We start from the raw sequence: 11,732 nt of genomic DNA, 5'->3' as shown, positions 1-11,732 counted from the left end.
ATTTTCATAGAATCAAAAGAGAGAGCCAGAAGATTGTGTGTGTGTGTGTGTGTGTGTGTGTGTGTGTGTGCGCGCGCACATGCGTGGATGCATGCGTGTGTATGTTTGTCTATTTTGGCTCCTTCTTTAATATAACAACTCTAGTTCACACTCCATTTAGCTAAATGAAAGATGTTTACGTTTCCTTTAAGGCTGTTGCTCTTCGAGTCCCTCTGGCAGCAGATATAAGAGAATAACATCCTGCTTTGCGTAGCTAAAGGTACCTCGGCTGCAAGAACGTTGTATTGAACATGTTTGAGGAAATAAATGATAAGCTGTTCTCACAAAGACTGTATCATGTTTAAGAGAAGTTTAGTCTTTACCTTTCAATTTTCCATGCAGTTAGCTATTATCCTAAACATTCCTGGACTCCCAGAGTGCAATCAGCAGCTTCCGGAACTGACAACATTTATAAGCTCCAACTGAGTGGTTTCACTCTGTTGATCCCCAGTTCCAAAGGATACGTGTGGGTTTTGGTCACAAGTGGAAAAAAATTGAATTTGTGTTTCAAGTGGAAACCTCTTTAGCCATTTTAATGTATATGTTGATTGGAACAATTTCACAGAAGGGGTGTGTAAGAGGGTTTTATACAAATTAAAGAATCCATAGGTGACTTATCCTAACTTTTTCCCATTCCTTCGTGATTTAGCTTAAAACAGTAAAATTTGTGGTAAGTTTTTATTAAACCATGGTTGATATATAACTTTGTATTTAGTATCAGCTGTACACCATAGTGATTTGACAATTCTGTACATTACTCCATGCTTACTGCAATAAGTATAGTCACCATACATTATTATAATATTATGGATTTATTGCATATGTTGTACCTTTCATCTCCAAGACTTATTGATTTTATAACTGGAAGTTTGTACCTCTTAATCTCCTTCACCTATTCTGCTCATCCCCCACTCCCCTCTCCTCTGGCAAAGACCAGTTTGTTCTCCACATTTATGAATTTGTTTTGTTTTTTAGATTCCACATGTAAGTAAAGTCATATGGTATTTGTTTTTCTCTGAATTACTTCACTTAGCATAATACCCTGTACTCCCATCCATGTTGTGGCAAATGGCAAGATCTCATTCTTTTTTTATGGCTAATATTCCATTATATGTGTGTGTGTGTGTGTGTGTGTGTGCATGTGTGTGTGTATGTGTGTGTGTGTGTGTGTGTAATATCCCAGTAGTGTGAATGTGTGTGTATAATCATATTTTCTATATCCGTCTGTGGATGGACACTTGGGTTGCTTACAGATCTTGGCAATTGTACATACTGCTACAATGAACAGAGGGATGCATCTCTTTTCAAATTACAGGTTTTGTTTTGAGTAAAAAAACCAATAATGGAATTACTGGATCATATGACATTTCTACCTTAATATTTTTAACATTTATTTAACATTTTTAACATTTATTATATATATCTATATCTATATATACTTTAACATTTTTTAACATTTATTATACATATATATATATCTTTATTCAATTATAGTTGACAATTTATATAAGTTTCTGGTGTACAACATAGTGATTCAATAACTATGCATTATGCTATGTTCACAAATGTAGCTACCCTCTGTCACCATACAATGCTTTTAAAATATCATGGTCTATGTTCCCTACGCTGTACCTTTTATTCCTGTGACTTAGTCATTCCATAACCGAAAGCGTGTATCTCCTCCTCCTCTTTCCCCCCTACCTCTGGCAACCATCAGTTTGTTCTCTATGGGTCTGATGTTGCTTTTTGATTATTTTTGTTTTTTAGATTTCACATATGAATGAAATCATATGGTATTTGTCTTTCCTTGTCTTATTTCACTTAGCATTATACCATCTGGGTCCATCACTGTTGTCACAAATGGCAAGATCTCATTCTTTTTTATAGCTGAGTAATATTCCAGTGTGTGCATATGTGCGCGCACATGTGTGTCTGTGCATGTGTATAAATATATTCATTCACCCATCAGTGGACACTTGGGTGGCTTTCATATCTTGGCTATTGTAAATAATGATGCAATAAGCAGAGGGGCAGATATATCTTTTTGAATTAGTATTTTCATCTTTCGGAAGTAAATACCAAGTAGTGGAATTACTGGATCGTATGGTAATTCTATTTCTAATTTTTGGATGAATACCCATACTGTTTTCTACAGTGGCTTCACCAATTTACATTCCCACCAACAGTGCACAAAGGTTCCTTTTGCTCCACATTCTTGCTAACACTCGTTTGTTGTTGGTTTTTGGGGTTTTTTTTTGGTCTTTTTTATTATAGCCATTGTGAAAGGTGTAGGGTGATAGCTCATTGTGGTTTTTATTTGCATTTTCCTGATGATTAGTGGTGTTGAGCATCTTTTCATATCTGTTGGTCACTTGTATGTCTTCTTCGGAAACCTGTCTATTCAGGTTTTCTGCCCATTTTTAATCAGATCATTTTTTTTGTTACTGATTTGTATGAGTTGTTACATATTTTGAATATTAAACCCTTATCAGATTTATTATTTGCAAATATCTTCTCCCATTCAGTAGGTTGCCTTTTTTTTGTTGTTGATGGTTTCCTTCACTATGCAGAAACTTTTGATACAGTCCCAGTTTTTGCTTTTCTTTCTCTTACCTGAGGAGATCTATCTGTTAAAACATTACATTAGCCATTGTCAGTGAAATTACTGCCTGTGTTCTCTTCTAGGAGTTTTATGGTTTCAGGTCTCACATTTAGGTCTTCAATCCACTTTGAGTTTATTTTGTGTATAGTGTAAGAAAGTGGTCTAGTATCATGCTTTTGCATGTAGTTGTACTGTTTTCCCAGCACCTTTTATTGGAGGGACTATCTTTTCCCCATTGTATATTCTTTCCTTCTTTACATTGATTAATTGAACATATAAATGTGGGTTTGTTTCTGACCTCTCCATTCTGTTCCATTGGTCATGTGTTACTTTTGTGCTGGTACCATAGTGTATTGATTACTGCATCTTTGTTGTGTATCTTGTAATCTGGGATTGTGATAGCTCCAGCTTTATTCTTTATTCTCAAAATTGTTTTTGACAATTCAGGGCCTTTTATGATTTCATACAAATGTTAGGATTGTTTGTTTTAGTTCAGTGAAAAATGCTGTTGGTATTTTGATAGGAATTGCATTTGTATCTGTAGATTGTTTTCGGTAGTATGGACACTTTAACCTGTCCTGATCATGAGATATTTTTTTCCATTTGTTTGTGTTATCTTCAATTTTTTTCATCAATGTTTTATAGTTTTCAGAGTACAGGTCTTTCACTTTCTTAGTTACATTTATTCCTAGAAATTTTATTCTTTTTAGTATGATAGTAAATGGAATTGTTTTCTTAATTTCCTTTCTTGCTATTTTGTTATTAGTGTATAGAAATACAACCAGTTTTTCTGTATTTTGTATCCTGCAGATTTACTGAATTCACTTATTACTTCTAATAGTTTTTTGATAAAGTCTTCAGGGTTTTCTATGTATTGTATTGTGTTATCTGAAAATATTAACAATTTAAATTTTTACTTTCCAATTTGGAAGGCATGTGTGTATGTGTATGTATACATGTGTGTGTGTGTGTGTGTGTGTGTGTGTGTGTGTGTGTGTGTATTGCTGGATTGATTTGCCTAGGATTTTCAGTACTGTGTTGATAAAAGTGATGAGAGTGGCCATCCCTGTCTTGTTCCTGATCTTAGAGGAAAAACTGTCAGTTTTTCACAATTGAGTATGATGTTAGCTGTAGGTTTCTCATATTTGTGGAGGGTTTGTATCATGAATGGATGTTGAATTTCATCAAAAGCTTTTTTGCATCTATTGAGATGATCATATGGTTTTTATTATTCTTCTTGTTAATGTGATGTTTCCTATTGATTGGTTTTTGAGTATTGAACCATCCTTGCATTCTTAGAATAAATCCCACTTGATCATGGTGAATGATCCTTTTAGTGTATTGATAAATGCAGTTTGCTCATATTTTGTTGAGGTTTTTTGCATCTATTTTCATTAGGGATATTTACCTGTAGTTTTATTATTTTGTAGTTTCTTTGTCTCATTTTAGTATCAGGCCTTGTAGAATGTATTTGGAAGCTTTCCTTCATCTTTTATTTTTTTGAATAGTTTGAGAAGAATGGGTATTAATTTTTCTTTAAATATTTGGTTGAATTCACCTGTGAAGCTGTCTGGGTCTGGAATTTTCCTTGTTGGATGTGTTGTTTTTTGTTTTGTTTTTTGGATTTTAATTTAATTTTACCACTAGTAATGGTCTTTTCAGATTGTCTATGTGTGTTTCTATTTTTTTCTAAGTTGTCCAGTTGTTTGGAATGTAATTGTTAACAGTGGTTTCTTATAATCCTCTGTTTTTCTGTAGTATTGGATATTACATTTCTTTTATATCTGATTTTTTATATGGGTCCTCTCTTTTTCTTGATGAGTCTGACTGAAGGTTTATATATTTTGTTTATCTTTTCAAAGAACCATCTCTTGGTTTCATTGATCTTTCTTTTCTATTGTGTTTTAGCTGAGATTTCATTTTTTCTGCTCTGACATTTATTATTTTCTTCCTTCTACTGACTTTGGGCTTTATTCTTCTTTTTGTATTTCCTTTAGGTGTAAAGTTAGATTGTTTGAGATTTTATTTCTTGAATTAGGCCTGTATAGCTCTAAATTTCCCTCTTATAACTGCTTTAGCTGTATATCAAAGATTTCAGATTCTTTCCTTTTTCATTTGTCTCCCTGTATATTTTTGATTTCCTGCTTGATTTCTTTATTGACCCATTGGCTATTTAACAGTATGTTGCTTAGCTTGCGTGTGTTTGTGGGTGTTTTGTTTTTGTTTGTTTTTTCTTGTCATTGACTTCTAGTTTTACACTGTCGTCACAAAAGATACATGATATATTTCAATCGTCTTAAATGTATTGACTTGTTTATGGACTAACATGAGATCTATCCTATAAAATGTTCCATGTGTACTTGAATATAATCTGTATTCTGTTGTTTTTGGATGGAATTTCAGTGTGTATCTGTTAAGTTCATTTGGTCTAATGTGTTGTTCAAAGACATTATTTCTTTATTGATTTTTCTGTCTGGATTATCCACTGCTGTAAGTAGGGTGTTTAAGTCCCCTACTATTATTATAATTTTACTGTCAATTTCTCCCTTTGTGTCCATTAATATTTGCTTTATGTATTTAGGTGCCCTCATATTGGGTGCATAGATATATATGATTGTTGTATCCTCTTATTTGATTGACACCTTTATCATTTTGTAACACCCTTCTTTGTCTCTTGTTAAACTGTTTTAAAGTCTATTTTGTCTTTTCTTTTTCTGCCATTTTCATGGAATATGCTTCATCCCTTCTCTTGTAAACAGAATATAGGTTGGTCCTTTTTTTTTTTTTTCCCTTTTTTAATCTATTCTACCATTGCATGTGTTTTGATTGGATCATTTAGACTAGTTATGTTTAAAGTAATTTTTGACAGGTATGCAATTACTGCCATTTTGTGAATTGTTATCTGGTTGTTTTTATAGTTTTTTTTCCTTCTCTCTTTATGGCTTGATAGCTTTCTTTATTATGCTTGGATTCCTTTCTCTTTACCATTTTGTTTGTGTATGTGTGTGTGTGTGTGTGTGTGTATCACAGTTTCTTGATGTGTGATTATGATGAAGTTCATATATAACATCCTCTGGGTATAGCAGTCTATGTTAAGTTGATGGTCTAAGGTTGAACACATTATAAAGCACTAAATTTTTATTCTCCCCTCCATGTTTTATGTATATGATATCATGCTTTGCATCTTTTTACTTTGTGTATCCCTTGAATAATTTTTGTAGATATGCTTAATTTTACCACTTTTGTTTTTTAACCTCCATACTGGCTTTAGAAGTACTTATTCTATGTTCGCTTTTATGTGTGAATTTTTTCCTTTTATAATTTTCTTACAGCTATGGTCTTTTCTTTGTACTTAAAGGATTATCTTTTTTTTCAGATTTTATTTATTTGATACACAGAGAGCGAGCGAGTGAGAGATAGAGATAGTGAGATAGCACATGCAGGGGGAGCTGCCGGCAGAGGGAGAGGGAGAAACAGGCTCTCTGCTGAGCAAGGAGCCTGATGTGGGGCTCAATCCCAGGACCCTGGGATCATGACTTGAGCTAAAGACGCTTAACTGACTGAGCCACCCAGGTGCCCCTTAAATAATTATTTTTAGCATTTTTTAAGGCTGCTTTAGTTGTGATGGATTCCTTTAACTTTTGTTTATCTGGAAAACTCTCCTTCAATTCTGAATGATAACCTTGCCAGGTATAGTATCCTTGGTTGCAGGTTTTTGTTTTTGTTTTCATTTTCTTTCCTTTCAGTACTTTGAATATTTCATGCCATTCACTTCTGGGCTGCATTTTCTTCTCAAAATTAAGTGATACCTTATGGGGTTTCTCTTGTACATGACTTATTGCTTCTTTTTGGTGCTTTTAAGATTCTCTATGATTACATTCTGACATTTTAATTATGTGTTTTAGTGCCAACCTTCTTGGTTTCAACTTTTTAGGGACTTTCTGTGATTCCTAGACCTAGATGTCTGTTTCTTTGCCCTGATAAGGGAATTTTCCAGCTATTATTTCTTCAAATAAATTTTTGCCCTCTTCTCTCTCTTCTCCTTCTGGCATTCCTATAAAATAAAGTTCATTATGCTTGATGATATCTCTGAGTTCCTTTAACTTATTTTCATTTGTTATTATATTTGCTGTCCAGCTTGGTTGCTTTCTATTACCTTCTTCCACATCACTGATCTGTTCTGCACCCTCTAATCTGCTTTTGATTCTCTCTAGCATATTTTCCATTTGTTATTGAAATCTTCAGCTCTTAGTTTTTATATTTTTTAAATACTTCTATTGAAATTCTGAGTTCATCCACTCTTTTCTCGAATTCAGTGAGCATCAGTAATGACCATTGTTTAGAACTCTTTCAGTCTTATTGCTTATCTTCATGTTCTTTAGTTTTTTTCTGTGATTTTTTTCTTGTTTTTCTTTTGGTACCTATTCCTCTGACTCCTCATTTTGTCTAAGTCTCTGTATTTTTTCTGTGTATTAGGTCAGCTTTGTCCTCCTGGTCTTGAGAGTAGTGGCTTTGTGTAGTAGAGTTTCTATGATGTATTTTATGTAACTCAATTCCCCAGTCTCTAGAATTAGGAGCTCCAGGGATGTCCCTTTTGTGGGCTGCATATAACCCCCTGTTGTTGCTAAGCTGTGATTGCTGTGGGCGTGTTGGTGGTTGGAGCTGGGACTTTGGCCAAGCTGCTGCTGTGACCTGCTTTGCCAGCTGTGGGCACACTGGTCAGAGTTTGCTCCTTGCATTGTCGAGGCCCAGATACAGGTACCATGAGCTTGCTAGTGTTCCAGCCTGACTCACATCCTGGCTATTTGTATTCAACAGCTCTGACAGCTATAGGTACACTGAAGGGTAGGGCTTGCTCCCTGTTCAGCCAGCTAAGAGGCCTGGCTCTAGGAAATGTGTGCATGCTGGCATATTGGGTTATCTTCCAACCCCCAGGGCAGGAATCATTTGGGAGGGGCACCAGTACCAGCTGGGGCTGCCTGCTGCCGTGGTGAGGCAGGAGCCACTTTGTAGGGTGACCTGCCAAGGCAGTCAGGTTGGGTAGTACAGATCTGGAGGGTAACATCAGGACAGCTCACATAATGCCATCATGTAAATGGAGAGTGTTAGAACTGGCTCCCGCAAGCATCCAGCTATCTAAGCTGGAGGAAAGCAAGAAAATGGTATACCGACATTGTTTTTCCTAGGGAAATGTGCAGATCCCTGCGCCTTTGGCACATGTCCTAAAATTAGTCAGTAAATCTTCACATATACTCCAGGTGCTTTCCAAGCTGTTGTTTCATGGCTGTATCTCCAGCATAGTTATTTAACATACTGGGGAGTCAATTTCTTATTGCTGCCTGGGTCTTCTGAAGTTAAATCCTGCTGATTTTCAAGGCCAGATGTTATGGGGACTCATCTTTTCAGTGTGTGTCCCAGGGCCAGGGATACCTAGTATGGGGTCTGATCCTCTCAGTTCTTGGTGCTTGTCATGTCCCTCCCATTTTTCGTCAGTCATGCCAGGGGTTTGGTTCCTGACCACATCTCTGCTCCCTTTATCCTTTTTGATGTGGCCTCCCTCTATGACTAGTTGTAGAGGCTCTGTTCTGCCAGCATTTGGATCATTTTCCGAGGTAGTTGTAACATAGTAGTTGTTGTCTTTGTGTGTCCATAGGATAAGGTAAGCTCAGGATCCTCCTAACGCCATCTTCCCAGCCCTCTTCTAAAATTGCAAGTATTTTCATTGGGATATAGAAGTAAAACTTCTTCCCTGGCTTGAAAATAAAATATTTTCAAAAATTTTTGGAAAGGGAGGAAAAAAAGGATAGTTCCCTATCAGTTCTTTTCACAATAATTACACATAAAAACCATCTCCAAATTCAATGACTTATTTCTCAGTCACAATCTGCAGGTCTCCAAAGTTAGGCTAATCTAGGCAAGGCTGAATTGGACTTTGCTTCAGTATGTGGGCTGGATTCAAATATGTTCCACATATCTCTCTTCTTTGGACCAACAATAATATATATTTAAGGCATGTTCTGTTCATACTGAAATACAGGAGTGTAAGAACACAAGTCAGACAATATAAGCATCTTCCAAATATCATACCATGTCTGTCATAATCTAATAGCCAAGTTGTCAAAATAAGTGAAGGAGTAGGAAAGTGCATTCTGTCCACCCTGAGACCATAGAACTAAGTTTGGGATAAGGAGGGAGTAAATACATGCTGAAAAATAATTTAAATGACTACATGAACAAACCTGTGGATAACCAACCCAGTTTTCAAAGAAAGAAGTACCAAGGTGATTGCTTCTAGGGATTTGATATTGGTTAAGCTTGTATTTAAGAGGTTTAGACATACATACTTAAGGTCCTTTTGTGTTTTCAGACAGAAGATGAGACTATCCTCTCCTTTCAAAGCCCTTGGCCCACACCCTCTTTGCTTCACTATACATACTTAGTGACATAAAATCATCCTTGATTCAAGGCCATATAAGCTTGAAGAGAACAGCTTCTATTCTTCTGTAAAATTTACTCTTGAATATTCTGGCTTCTTCCTATCACTCCTCATACGATGAAACTAAACCATATAATTACCAGAAATCTCTAAATTGCCAAATTCAAAACAGTTGTGTTGCTTTCAATCTGTGAACTCAGAATTTAATGAGTTATTACTTTATGTACCACGAACTGTGACAAATGGTAGAGATACAAGATTGAACAACACTCATGATTCCTGCTCTTATGGAAAGTAAATATAATTGGGAATAGATACAGAATATTATATAAAAATTTGTGTGATGGCATGAGCAGAGCATGCTAGATAAATGGAAGAAAGGCATCAAAAAAAGAGAATTGAGCTTCTGGCTTCAGGAAGTGATATTAAATTGATACTCAAAAAGTTAGAGACAAAAGATGGGGTGTGCAGGTATATGTGGGGTAGGGTTCTCTGAGACAGAGAACCTTGTATGTACTGAACTCAGTGAACATTGAATATTTGAGTAAATTAAAAGTAAAGAATTTGTTGAATCAATTCATTCTTCCATTTAAATATTTACTGATTTCCTACAATGTTCTAGGTATATTTCTAGGTGTGGGAATTCAAACAGACAAAACAGATAAAATATTGTGTGAGATAGTGGTAAGGCCACTGGAGAGAATTCAAACAAAAAGAATGTATGATGTCAGCAAGAGGCAGTTTTCATTTTAATTAACTAGGGCAAGGAAAGCCTACGAGAGTGACAAAATAGATGAGGAAGCAGGCATACAAAGAGTTAGTGTCAGAGCGCTCTAGGCATAGAAAAGAAGGAGTAAAATGCCTTGAAGTGGAAGAGTAGTTGGTGCATTCCAGGAATAGCTAGGAGGCCTGTGTGACTATAGTAAAGTATGTGAACAGAAGAGTGAGGTACTTTGAGCTATGTTTTAACAAGATCACTCAGACAGTTTGGTGGAGAATAGGCTGTAAGGAAACGCATCAGTTAGATAGCATCTATGTTGTAACAATCTGAAAATATCAGAGGCTTATTAAAATTATGTGTTTATTGTTCACACAAAACCCAATGTAGAAGTTCCTGGATGGGTAACTCTCTCTGATCACTCTCTTCTAATTAGTGACATATGGATCCATATTCCTCCCGTATTGTGATACAGTGGTCTTCCACAACCGATCTCCATGGTTTCTGGGGAGGGGGAAGGGAACATGAGAAATGAGTAATGCATGATCAACAGCCTCAGCTCAAAAATATGACCCAATTCGTTGCCTTCTATTGACTAGAATTATTCATGTGGTTCTGCCTATGACCTAGAAGGCTGGGAATTTTAGTCCTTGGTCAGGCATCTACCTTCAGTAAAATATAAGTCTAGCAATTTCTGCCATAGGAAACAAGAACAAAGGCAGGAAAACCAGTTTTGAAGCTATTATAATAATATATGTGATAATAGATAGAGATTAGACTAGAAGCCTAAGAATGGAAGCAACTGTAATCTGGGCATATTTTAAATATAGCACTGATAGAATATGCTAATTGATTAGATGTGGAGTAAAAAATAATTTTTAAAAAGGGGGTTAGGGTGGGGAAGAATAAATAGTAACCAAATATCCTTAAGAGAAATGAGGAAAGTATAGCAATAACTGGGAGATGATAAGGAATTCCAATTTGGCATGTTAAATCTGATTTTCCTAGAAGATATTTAAGGACAGATAAACACCATGCAGTTGGCCTTGAGTTTGCAGTACATGGGACAAGTCTTGGATGGATATAAACATTTAGCCGTGTTTATTCGTAGTATTAGGAGCCATAAATCTTGAGAAAGTCACTGGAAAAAGTATAGTGGAAGACAAATGGGTGTTCAAAAGGATCTGGGAAAAGATGAATCAACATAGTAAACAGAAGAAAACTATTGAAGTGAGAAAAAATAGGAGATGTTATGCTCTGGAAGTCAAATGAAATTATTCCAAAGAAAACAGAAAAATCATGTTTTTTGCCACTGATAGGCTCAGTAAAAGGAGGTCTAGGAATTAGCTGTCAGATTTAGCTAGGTGAAGGTCATTGATATTTCATTCTGGCAGAATGGTGGGTATAACATCCTGATTAGAGGAAGTTTAAAAGAGGAGAAGCATTGGAGATGTGAATATACACATCTCTTTTGATGAGTTTTGCTATGAAGAGAAAATAGAGAAAGGGCCAAGTAGTTTGAAGGCAAAGTAAAAAGAAGTTTTTGCTTGTTTTTAGGTAAAGTATGGGGCAAATAAGCCTATGTTTGTATGTTGCTAGAAATTGTCCAGAATGAAGAGAAAAAGTTCATAACTGAAGAGTGAGGAGAGCATGCTGGAGACCCTTCATTACACCAGAGGGTATGAGATCTAATGCACAAGCAAAGGGTTTGGCCTTAGCTAAAGCACCAAAAATTCATTCACAGAAACAAAATGAAAGGTGGTGGGTAGGTAAATAAATATGGCAGTGGGAGTCTCTGGAAGTTCTCTCTTCTGGTTGCTTCAGTTTTAGTGAAATAGAAAGCAAGGCTGTTCTATGTGAGCATGAGTTGTTGGAAGTTGAGCAAACAGGAGTAGGTCATAAAGTCATTTAGGAATATGAGAGAATAAAAGCACTAG

The 11,732-nt window shown here is 35.8% G+C and overlaps 1 long non-coding RNA gene across 1 annotated transcript in view; it reads right to left on the bottom strand.

The window, feature by feature from the left end:
* Positions 1–10,176: 10,176 nt before the first annotated feature.
* Positions 10,177–11,732, bottom strand: part of LOC148110727 (uncharacterized) — a 48,704-nt gene continuing 47,148 nt past the window's right edge. The window contains exon 3 of the long non-coding RNA XR_015725392.1: positions 10,177–10,299. This is a non-coding gene — a long non-coding RNA (uncharacterized LOC148110727). The remainder of the gene's footprint in view (positions 10,300–11,732) is intronic.

Source organism: Ursus americanus, chromosome 1 (assembly GCF_024610735.1).
Source record: "Ursus americanus isolate L20-20 chromosome 1, mUrsAme1.1.p, whole genome shotgun sequence".
NCBI classification, from domain to species: Eukaryota; Metazoa; Chordata; class Mammalia; order Carnivora; family Ursidae; genus Ursus; species Ursus americanus.
This window is presented reverse-complemented; position numbering and strand designations above follow the sequence as displayed.